Raw genomic sequence first — 11690 nt, 5'->3', positions numbered from 1 at the left:
TTTATTCAACTTAATTATGTCATTCTTAAATCTTGTAGTCGGGTATTGTGATTCACCAGTAGTAACGTGCACACCATCTCATTTGCATGTCACACGTCGACTCTGTAAACAGCGATTACACTTGCAGTTGGCTTACCACACAGTGAGCTCAAACAAAACAGATTAATCGGTGATTTATTTGAGTTTTTTTGCCAAAGTTTGATAGACATTCTCAGTCATTTGTGACATTAATTTAGCACCAAAAAAAAAAAAATCGTTATTTATATGTGCAAATAACCGATATATAGCCTGTAGTCTGTGCAATTAACCGGATGTTTTGTAGTGTTATAAGGGCAAATGGTTCCGTGTTGGGTGAAAATAGTCGATTAACCGAATTATGCTATAAACCGATGTGCAAATAAGTGGAGTTGACTGTATATATAAAAACTTAGCTGTTGCTTAGTGTAGTATCATACATGTATTAGCATAAGTAATAGCCTGCTAATTTGAAATATTGTTTTGTTTGTCTATATATTCTGATTTACAATATGTAGTATGTTTATGTAGTTTATACGAACATTTTAGAAGAAAATTTTGCCAAATTAACATTTATTGACAAATGTTTTTAGGAACATTTTCTTGTCTTTTTTTATTTTAATCTTCTATTTTGAGTGATACATTTTGTTGTTGGATAGAAAATCTTATTCATATGTAACAAAGATGTCATAATGGTTTTAAAATATTTTATTGTGCTAAATAGTTGCTGCATCAGGCTTTCAAACCAAAGGTGACTTTACATTCTTGCAATAAGCACTATTTGTTTGGCTTATTGCTACCAAAATGTATTTTAATAAATTTTGTGCTGTTTTTTATAAAGCAAACTCAAAACAAGTCTTTCACTGTATATTACTGTTATGTTACTCTGTGTAATTATTTATTCAACAAGGTGTTGTTTGTGAAGGATTCTAAGGATAAACTATGTATCTGGCAGGCTTTGGTTCATTGTTTTTGGCTCATATGCAATGAATAATGTGAGTCGTATGTTTTCCATCTAGGTGTGTCTTACAAACTGATTTGGCTGAAGGCAGGTTAAAGTTTGTTTAAATAACCAGTTGAGACCACCTTTATGTCTTGATGCTTAAAGTGACAGACAGACCCTAGTGTTTAAACACTACGACATATTTTTCACTTTTAGAGCCTTTGTTTTTATCACTGGAATCATATATTACTTAGATTTTACTATTTAGATTATCTATTTCCATGCATCTGAAATGTTTCTGGTCATCTTGCTGTTTCTAATATCACAAAATGCATTTTTCATAATTCTATAAATGCGTGTTCGTCTCACAAGTAACTGTTATCAAGACAATATAAGTATATGTTCTTGATTTTCATGCTTTTTTCTTTAGACATGGCTACAACTGGTAAAGTTTCTTAAATGTAGTTCGAAACAGCATTTATGAATTATTAAAAAAATAACATCATATACTAGCACATTGTGATTATTTCATTTCCATTTTTCAAAAGTAAATAAGTTATACTTTGATCAACTGACATTACCAGTAGCACTGTCGGGCAGGAATGGGTGTGGCAATTTCATTCTCATTATTCAACTTACAGTATGATGTCTCTGAGAATGAGAAAATCATACACACTTTTATGTAAACTTGTAGGAAAAACTGCTTGAAACAGCAATGGACTATTTATTTATACTTAAGTCTAAAGTATGTAATTCATATCACATTGAATTAATTTGTTTACTCTTAAATTATTTTCTTGCTGGGTCCACCTGAGCATCCACGTGCTAGGTCATTCAAATTCAGTTACATCTCTTAAAACTCTAAAATGCCCAGTTGTCTGATTATGAACAGGAAATCTTTAAAAGTTTCTTTTTTAACACATATAACAAAATTCAGTATGTTGATGTACTTTGACAACTTCCATTCTGGCATTACATTTAGTTACAAGTTGTAGAAAATAAGGTGGTATTAATTGTAAGCCAGTGTTTTCTTCATGATGGGGTGTCATTAAATATTTTCCTTTTTTAAAATTAAAATAATTTGATTATTCATTTGTTGAGCAATCTTCCAGTTAAGTATTTGTCTTAGTTGTAATATGTCCCGGTTCTCAGCAGTTTGGTGTATCTGGTGATCTGGTTCATTGCTCTTTACATCTTATATAATGGGGGGGGGGGGGGGGGGGGGGGGGGCGGGATGTAGCCCAGTGGTAAAGCACTCGCTTGATGCGTGGTCGGTTTGGGATCGATCCCCATCGGTGGGCCCATTAGGCTATTTCTCGTTTCAGCCAGTGGACCACGACTGGTATGTCAAAGGCTGTGGTATGTGCTATCCTGTCTGTGGGGATGGTGCATATAAAAGATCCTTTGCTACTAATGGAAAAATGTAGCAGATTTCCTCTGTCAAAATTACTAAGTGTTTGACATCCAATAGCCTATGATTAATAAATCAATGTACTCTAGTGGTGTCATTAAACAAAACAAACTTCTTATGTAATGGCCATTTCATGATTTGTTTGTTACATGCCCATACTGTACATTAGTCATCCATACATATTTCTGTCTCATAGTTTTTCAAGCATACAATTTTAATTGTTATTGGTAAACCCATAATTTCAAACAACAATTCTGTTCAGTGCATGTTAAAACATGCAAAATTTATTGATTTATTATGTGTGTTATGCATTGTGTAAAAGTATGTTTTTAGGTTTTTTGGCCTGTGTGTTATACTAGTCATTTCTAGATTTTATTGGCATTCACAGTCTTAAACATTTTGCATACAGTGGCTGTTTGTTTTTAAAAAGGGATTTTGTTAAAAAATTGGTTTGGGTTTCTGTAGTATAAAATTTTATTTGTATCTAACTCTTAGGGGTCATTTATTAGACATTTTGTGGGCTTTGTAACTTTAATTTTAGGACCAATTGTTATTTTTAATTTCTAAATTCTGAAGTGCAGTGAATTAATCATATATCTTGTTTATTTAACTAGTTTATCCAAATATACTAGTTATGTCATATAATTTTATAAATAGCACTTTCAAAGCGTGTTCCTCTATTGGAAATTCATTGATCTTGCATGTTTTTCATAACAGCTCATTATCTCATGTTACGGTATTTTTGGATAAACTATATATACGGTATCTTAAGTTGTTTGGACTGTATTTCTTCTTTGCATTTTATATCAAATGTTTTGTCATAATTTATTTTAATATATGTTATTTAAAGGTGCCATCTCAAAGTTGCAAATGCCATATTTCGCTATTTTTTAAATGTTTTTTTGTGATAAATAATTACAAATTAATACATCCCACAAATAATCTTTAAATCTAATACAACTGGCATATATAAGCCTTTTCTCCATTGTTTAATTTTCGTGATAAATCGGACGATAGATGTGCTCTGTCGTGGGTAACCAGGATTTACCACAATGACAAAAGTCTAAGAACGCATCAGATATGCTGTCACTTAGCCTAATGTGTGGTGTTTTCATTAGTATATTAATTGTGAATTAGGAGATAACCATATGGAGTTTTTAAGATGTGCGGGTGTTACTGTCTATTTGATCCCACAAATGTCATTTTTTGTGTGCTATACTAGTCATGAAACATTTGCGGGCATCAAATAGACAATAACACCCGCAAATCTAAAAACTCCATATGGTTATGTCCACTGTAAACTGAATCGTTTTTCTACAGAACTAACTGTATATTTGGCATTTCTTGAAAAAAATACCTGACTACAATTTAACTGTAGACTCTTTAATAATCAACTTCGCATGTTCCAATTGCTAATGACGTCACTTTCTAATGACGTCATTAGCTTTCCGGGTGTTATTGTCTATTTGATCCCGGAAAAAGAATGTAATTAACCAGTCACAATACAGAACACACTCAAGTCAGTTTACAATCTTCCATAATATACTGAACAGCATTGAAAACACACCACCAAGAAATGTTTGGATTTCAAAAAATACCTGAGCAATAAATGTTTTTGTTGTGAACAGCAATAGATGGATGATTGATAATGATAACAAACAAAAAAGGATGCACAATCATTGATAAGTTTTAATTCATCTACGTATGAAAGACGTGGGGTCACAATGAAAAGTCATTAGCGCATATGACCACCATCTGCAGCAACACAAGCCATGTAACATTTTCTCATCGACCCGATAAGTCTGCGAATAGTGTTCTGGGGGATAGCATTCCACTCCTGCTGTAGTGCATTTTCCAGTTCTCCAAGGTTATTCATTTGTGAACGATGTGAGATGCGTTGACCAAAGATGCTCTATTGGCGATCAGGGCACAGTGCTGGCCATTCAAGCAAAGGGACATTATTGTTCATTAGATACTGTGTTGTAACACGTGCTGTGTGCACTCGGGCGTTGTCTTGCTGAAATGTGTGCATATCCCGATGCTGATGAAAGAAGGGAATGACGTGATTTTGCAAGACATTATTCCGGTAGTATATGGCATTCATTCTGCCACGGCAAACATGGAGTGCTCTTCGGTGATGATAACTGATCCCGCCCCACCCCATGACACTTCCTCCACCCCATTGATCTGTCTGGACAAGGCAGTCATTGTGGTAACGTTTTCCACGCCTACGCCACATCCGCAACCGACCATCAGCATTCCTTAAATGGAAACCGGATTCGTCAGAGAATAGCACACCATGCCAGCGTTGTAATCTCCAATGACGATACCTTCCTGCCAAACGTCAGCGCTCATTTCAATGTTGACCAGTCAGAATAGGTCCAACATATGGTCGTTGAGCATGCAGCCCAGCAGAGCAAAGACGGTGACGCACAGTGTCTGCGCTGATAACCCCTTGTCAACATTGAACAGTTGGTGCAGTCCTGGCAGCTGGCAGTGTTCGATCACGAACATGGAGGCGAACAATATGGCGATCTTGTCGTGGTGTCGTAACACATCTTTGGCCTGGACGTGGACGGTCCCTGGTGGTTCCTGTCTGCTGGTATCTCTTGTGGAGTCTAGTGATTGTTGAATGGTGGCATCCAAACTGCTGTGCGATGACTACTTGAAATGCCGACTTAAAGCATGCCTAACCTTGGCACGTTCACATTCCTCAGCTATCAACCTTGCCATCACTTGTTTAAAGTTCCCTCAAAGACTACTTCATAAATGAAAGTGGCTTTTCAGAGACCATCTTATATAGCCCCAATCAGCATGATTTGCACATTCAATTTACGTTTTTCATGCTATGCATGCATTATGTTGTGTTTTGGTGTTGTGTTTCATGGAATGTTCAGGCAGTTGTTTTTGTAAGTTATTCGTTTTCATGCATGGTCTATAAGGTAGTACGGTACGTATTCATTGATAATTTTAATGCTGATATACGCCCCATGCACATTTGTTATCATCAACTAGTGGTGCAGTTTCAATGCTGTTCAGTATATTAAACGTTGATATAAATAATTTTCAAAAATATTACTAACTTCAGATGAAAATGATGTTATGAAAATTATTTTATTAAGAAGAAAAGTAAAAGTGTTTTGGAAATAACAAAAAAATACTATTTATTATTATTTTGTGCCATTATAATTTTTAACACTTCATTAGCAGCAATGAACACCCACCCACCCCAAGTAAGGTCCGGTCACTGATCGATCACAGTATGCGTCTTATCACCTGCTATTCTAGTCTGTGTTCCTAAATGGCACGAGCAGGTTCATCAGAAATAATGTATCACAATTTGAAGTACATTATTTTTGTTTGGAACATACCTTTTGGGACAGTAAAATTGATAAAGAAGACAATATGGAAATAAGTATAAAATTTTTAAATGCAACTGTAAAAACTTAACTGTTGAACATTAACTGCTTTAAAATATTGCAAAATAAAAAAGAACTCACAAAAATAATACCCTTTCGTAAATGAATATTTTATGTATTTATTAAAAAAATAAGTGAAAATAAAAGTTATAAACTTGTAGACCTACCCCATCAATGTGGTTCTTGTCTAAAATTAATCATGCGAATTCCCTGAAATATTTCATAATAAATATGAAGTTGAAACACTACTTCACATATGTCAAGTCCAATCAATTCCACACGTCTTTTTACAAAAATTAATGGCAAACAAAAATATATATTTTGTTATTGTATCCTGTTCTAAATAGACTACAATACTAATAAATTTACCATTTGCTTTGCTCCTAAGACATTGATGTCATGTCAAGAGAAAGAAAAAATGTTGTCATTCTTTCACTTATTTATGTTGACATACAACATAACAAGTTGAATCAATCATAAGATTTATTAAGTATAAATTTGTTAAAAGGGGGACCGATGCTCAGGGTACAAACTCCAGTGAGAATCATATGTACATGTTCATGTATAACAAATCCCTAACTCTCACATCCACAGGCAAAGGAAGATGTAGCAAAATACATTAATCAACATAGACTAGTAGAGGGTAAACATCTATGTCATGTGAAATATGGTAAACAATAATATATACACAAAGTATGATAAAAGTAGAACCTATAAGGCCCAACAGGGGGTAGCATTGTGCATGTGCACGGCATTGTAAACAAGTGTGTGTGCACAGCATTGTATGAGTGCATGAGCACTAGTTGTCTTACAGCACTACCCCACTTACTGGGCAAGGTTCCCTGGGGTAGAATGAGTTGAGCGTGTGCACAGGACTGAATGAGCACTGGTTGTACTTGCAGTGCTTCGCGAGATAATAGGTACATGTATATGCTGTCACAATAATACATAACATAATGAATGCTTAACAAACATATAAGTACATATGTGTCTTTAGCTAGCATGTATACCTGTGTTTTCTTACCAACTTGGGGTACAAAGACTTAAGTAGAAGATAGTAAAATTATCTGAGAACCCCAAGTTGTATATAGTAATAAAATAGAATAATAATAGTAATTGTAGTAATAATTCAAGGCTTACATGCTTACATATACACATGAAGTGTACACCTGTTCATAAGCCTATAAATAGAAACTGCGACTGTCATTCTATTATGCTATCACCGCTGATACACATGCCTGCTGAAATGTTAAGTTACACTCACAGCACGTCCTATCCATAGCTCTGTTAAGCATAACTCATCTGCCCTTGTGCAGTTTCAATGGCCTTTGCGGACACTAGAATGTAACATACATAGGCCTGAGAAGACCATCGGCCTGAGGTTTGTATTAGGTGATCTTCTACACCAACATGCCCTACTGTGGATGCAGCACCTATCCTGATAGAATGTGTGTTAAACAACGAAACATCTTTCCCGCAAGCCTGCAACGGATTTTAAGTTTATTTACAAATAAATTCCTACTCCGTTGCTGACCCGTCACAGAAACAGAGGCAATGTGCTAGCATGAACATGAGCTCTACGTTCTCACATATATTGTTACATAGCCCAAACTGGACAGTACACTTTACATTTACGAAAATATTTATTAAATAAAACACCTCTCTGAAAGGAGGCTGTTTTTGACATCTAAATGTAGTTCATATCTGCTCACCTCTGGGACAACTCGCACATCCATCAGGCTTAATTTGACTAGGGTCAAAGTCTCTCGCATTAACCTCACTGCATCTTGAAAATTCAAAAAAGGCCAATATAGTAGAAATAGTCAGCCTTTTGGGCATCGCTTGCCCCTGCATTCTTTTAATGCCCTGTAGTATAAACTGTATTCTCTCTGAATAATATCCTGCTAAAGTCAAGTCATGTAGTCGGTCTGCACAAATATAGAAATAATGAATACCTGCTTAGGTACAGTTTAATGATAGAGTAGTTTAAACCTAGCTAGTATTACAATAAGTGATGAATAACATGCTTTTCCTCACTAACATTTGGCAGGGAAGACGCATGCCACTCGAAATGATTTCGCAAAAAATATCTTGCATTTGTTAATTCTGGTGCTGTATGCCTGCATTGTGGAGAATGTCAACAAAATCTCTGCATCTTTCTGTAACAAATGAGTTGGTCAAAAGTTGGACATCTGCAAGGCTGGGGATCTGCCTCTGGAGCTAACTGATGGAACTGAAAATGAGAGAGTCTGCAATGTAATTCACTTTTCCTGGAACATCTTTTGCAGTAGTAGAAAAATTGCATTCCATTTCCCGTAAAATTAATTTCCTCATCAGTTTCATAATTTGCAAGCAGGAAGAACGCCCTTTCTTCAAAATGTGTACAGTTCCTAGGTTATCACAATGAAATACTATTTGCTTTACTTTATTGCTAGGCAGTCTAGCCTGCATATTCATTGTGTCTAGTTCAATTCCAAAATACTCCAGTACTGTAATGGGCCCTACTGTTTTAGTTTCTGCTAAAGGAATACCTAGCTGTTTGAATAGCATAGTCATAATGACTAATGTCCGTTCAGCTGTGGCCTCTGGTTTGTCTATGCACAAGAAATCATCAAACAAATGCATAATACATGGTACTCATTCTTATGTTTTGCTACCCAACACACTGTCTGGGATAGATAGGCTGGAACGACATCCAAATATCAGGCAAGTGGAAAAAATAATACTGATCTTTCTATTTAATGCCATGTAATGACCATAACGATGGGTATTTGAATGCATCTTTAATGTCAAATTTACACAACATAGTACCAGTGCCATATTCCTGTATCACCTTAATAGTGTACACAACATAGTACCAGTACCATATTCCTGTATCACCTTAATAGTGATCTCTTAAATAAACCATTGAAAATTCTTCTTTTCTAAGAAGTTCATTGATACTGGGTACTGTCTCATTATGTGGGGCTGACATGTCTACAGTAAGCCTTTGTTTTTTAGAGTACTTACTTTCTGCCAGTCCTAATGTATTTATCCGGAATGATGGAAAGGGAACCTAATCAAAAGGTCCAATAACATATCCCATATCTACCTCCCACTGAAGTAGAGTAGACACAGTATTAAAATTTTGGGGGGCTGACAGGTTATTACCACATTTCCACTAAACACTAGGTCAGCCCATATGCCTGTATCAAACCCATAAGAAAAGCCATTCACTAGAAATTTCACAAAACCTTTATCAGGAAGCATGACTAATAATGCTTTTAACACGTTGACCTTCACAAGAATGTGGCGACTTACACACAGCACACATGGGCGTAATGACATGGGACTCCGTTACATCCCCTTTCCTCATTGAAATTGTTACACACCTCTTTTCCTTCATGGCGAATGCAAGGATGCCCCTTTCTATCTCTGCTTCTTGGATCCCTCTAAATACCCCATTTCCTACTCATTGGAATTGGTGCAGCTCTCCGTGGACAGAAATCTGTGGTATGTAGTGTACTAAAACATGCCCCACAATGCAAGACTCGTCTCCCTGCCACCATAGTACGAGTACCTGACTGTTCTTGTGGGAGAATTAATAATGCAGCTAAATTGATATATCTCTCTTCAATTATCTGTTGTCTGAGAGCACTGGGAATAAATACCACCCGTGGTAAATCACATGGTGCAATCCCATAACCTTGTTGGAAAATAGATGTTGCAGTGCTGATTCCTGCTTCTGGTGGCTGTTGCAGCTGTTGGCTTATTTTTTTGCCTGCAATGCTGCTAATTGCTTGTGTGGATCAAAAGTCATCCCTGCAGCTGTGTTAGCAGACTGGACTTCCTTCACATGGACTGGTGGCTCAGACTCGCTGTGCGAAGAAGACTCCACACTGTCTTCTGTGTGCCTTGTGTAGATTTCCAACAGTTTTACAAGGTCTTTTCTTGACATTGTAGAATGCGGTTTTATTCCAATATCTGTTAGTCTTTTTTTAATTTGTTGGGTTGTCCAGTTTCCCCAAATTGTTCCTATTATTATTAAGAGCAGGGCTTGTAGGTGCTGGCACAACACTGCTTCCCGAATCATCCGCTGGTGTACTAGTCCATCTCTCTTTCTGACTTGCTCTACGAGTTTTACTCCTAATCAAGTCATCGTTCACACTGCTTGGTGCAGCACGCTTCCTTGGTCGACCCCTTTCCATATTCAAACCAAGAATACAAGTACAGCACCCTCAACTGCAGATGTCAAAACTGCTAATCACCAATCAACTACTGTCTTCCTACTTTGAAACTGTCAGCACTTAGTAGAAACAAAAGTTTTATAAATCAGTTTATCACACAAATTACTTTTCAGGTCTGATTCACACCTTGTCTGAGCTAAACTTGCCAGGAACATGCCTGTAAGGGGACCCCACATATCAGTACAGGAAGCTATATGTGCAATCTCCAAGACTACGCAATAAATAGCTCTTGGTGGCCAAGCTTTTCATTGAATGTCATAAGTAAGGAGAATAGATAAGTAGGTTTTTAAGATATTAGTGGGATTATCACAAATGTTTTGGATTTAGGGACTACTTCATCTTGTCCCCAAATCCAAATTTTATGATAAATCCTTATTGTTAACGAAACTGATATTATCCCCTAAATAATTAACTCCTGAACATCAAAACTAATGTTGCCACTAGCCATAAAAAAAATTCCTCCAGAATCCTTGGTTCAAAATAAAAATATATAGTACTCGCTTATCCATTAAACTAATCAGTTCATTGTCAGTATGGAGATCCAATTCCTGTTCAGCAATTCTAGTTCAGACTGACGTCACTTGTTAACTTGTAGGTCACCAATATTAGGTATTGCAATAAAATAATTTTTAGAAATAGTAAATTAAATTATTTGGATGTAATTCAAGGTATCTTTGCATTTCCTAAGAAAATTGAATAAATACTTTTGGTCATTATGCAACTTTGAGACTGTACATAAAAATAAATCCCTGTCCAGATAATATCTTGCATACAGATGCATACAGGACCATGAAACCTCACATGTAGGAACAACTAGGGATGGCGGTGTGTCGTATACTATTAGTAGGTCACTATGACCTACTTTTCACGGTCTACTGCACATAACAGTAAATCCTTGTCTGGATCATATCTTGCATACAAATGCATACTCTTGTTTGTTTTGTTTCAGTCTTAGAACATTCGATCCACATTATTTCCATCAATAGAGGTATTTCACATTCCACTGCACATGTGCTAGCTGTGAACTCAGCAAAATTTCGCAAAAATATCTCTGTTTACAGAAATGTAATTGTATTGCATATACAAATATTTATGTTCGAAGCAAGATTATGTAGCCTGAAAAACGTAAGTTTTATATATAAGAGATTAGACTAGCTGACAGCTTGATAATATAGCTATACAAACTCAGGATGGTTGCGTCCCTTTATTATAAACTTATAAGGGTAGTACTAAACCAAATAACTTCCAACTGGGTCAGAGTTCGAGGTGCACCAGTTCGAAGTGCACCAAACTGTTGACAGAGAAGTTAACACCACAAATCCTGTGATTGGTGATAAATGTGAGTGTTGGCTGTAAAAAAAAATTAGTTTCATCTTGACAAAAAATGTATGCAATTTTATTTCATCTAGTACCACAGTGTCAAGTAGCCTTTTGCCTTTTAAAAAAAGTACTTACATTTTGTGTGGAACTAGGGTAGTCATAGATGCTATCTGTTATTTCTGAAATGAGCAGTTTGACCCCCATTTGTTTCTGATTTACTTTAAGAGTGAGGTGTGGTAGTATTTATATCCATGGTGTTTATGTCGATTGATACGCTGCAGGTAGGAATTTTAGCTCACATATGTTACTATTGTCGTCTATGGGATTTGATTTGGTACATGTAGTATACACCCTAT

This window comes from Gigantopelta aegis, chromosome 6 (genome assembly GCF_016097555.1).
Source record: "Gigantopelta aegis isolate Gae_Host chromosome 6, Gae_host_genome, whole genome shotgun sequence".
NCBI classification, from domain to species: Eukaryota; Metazoa; Mollusca; class Gastropoda; order Neomphalida; family Peltospiridae; genus Gigantopelta; species Gigantopelta aegis.
Note: the sequence above shows the minus strand (reverse complement) of the source record.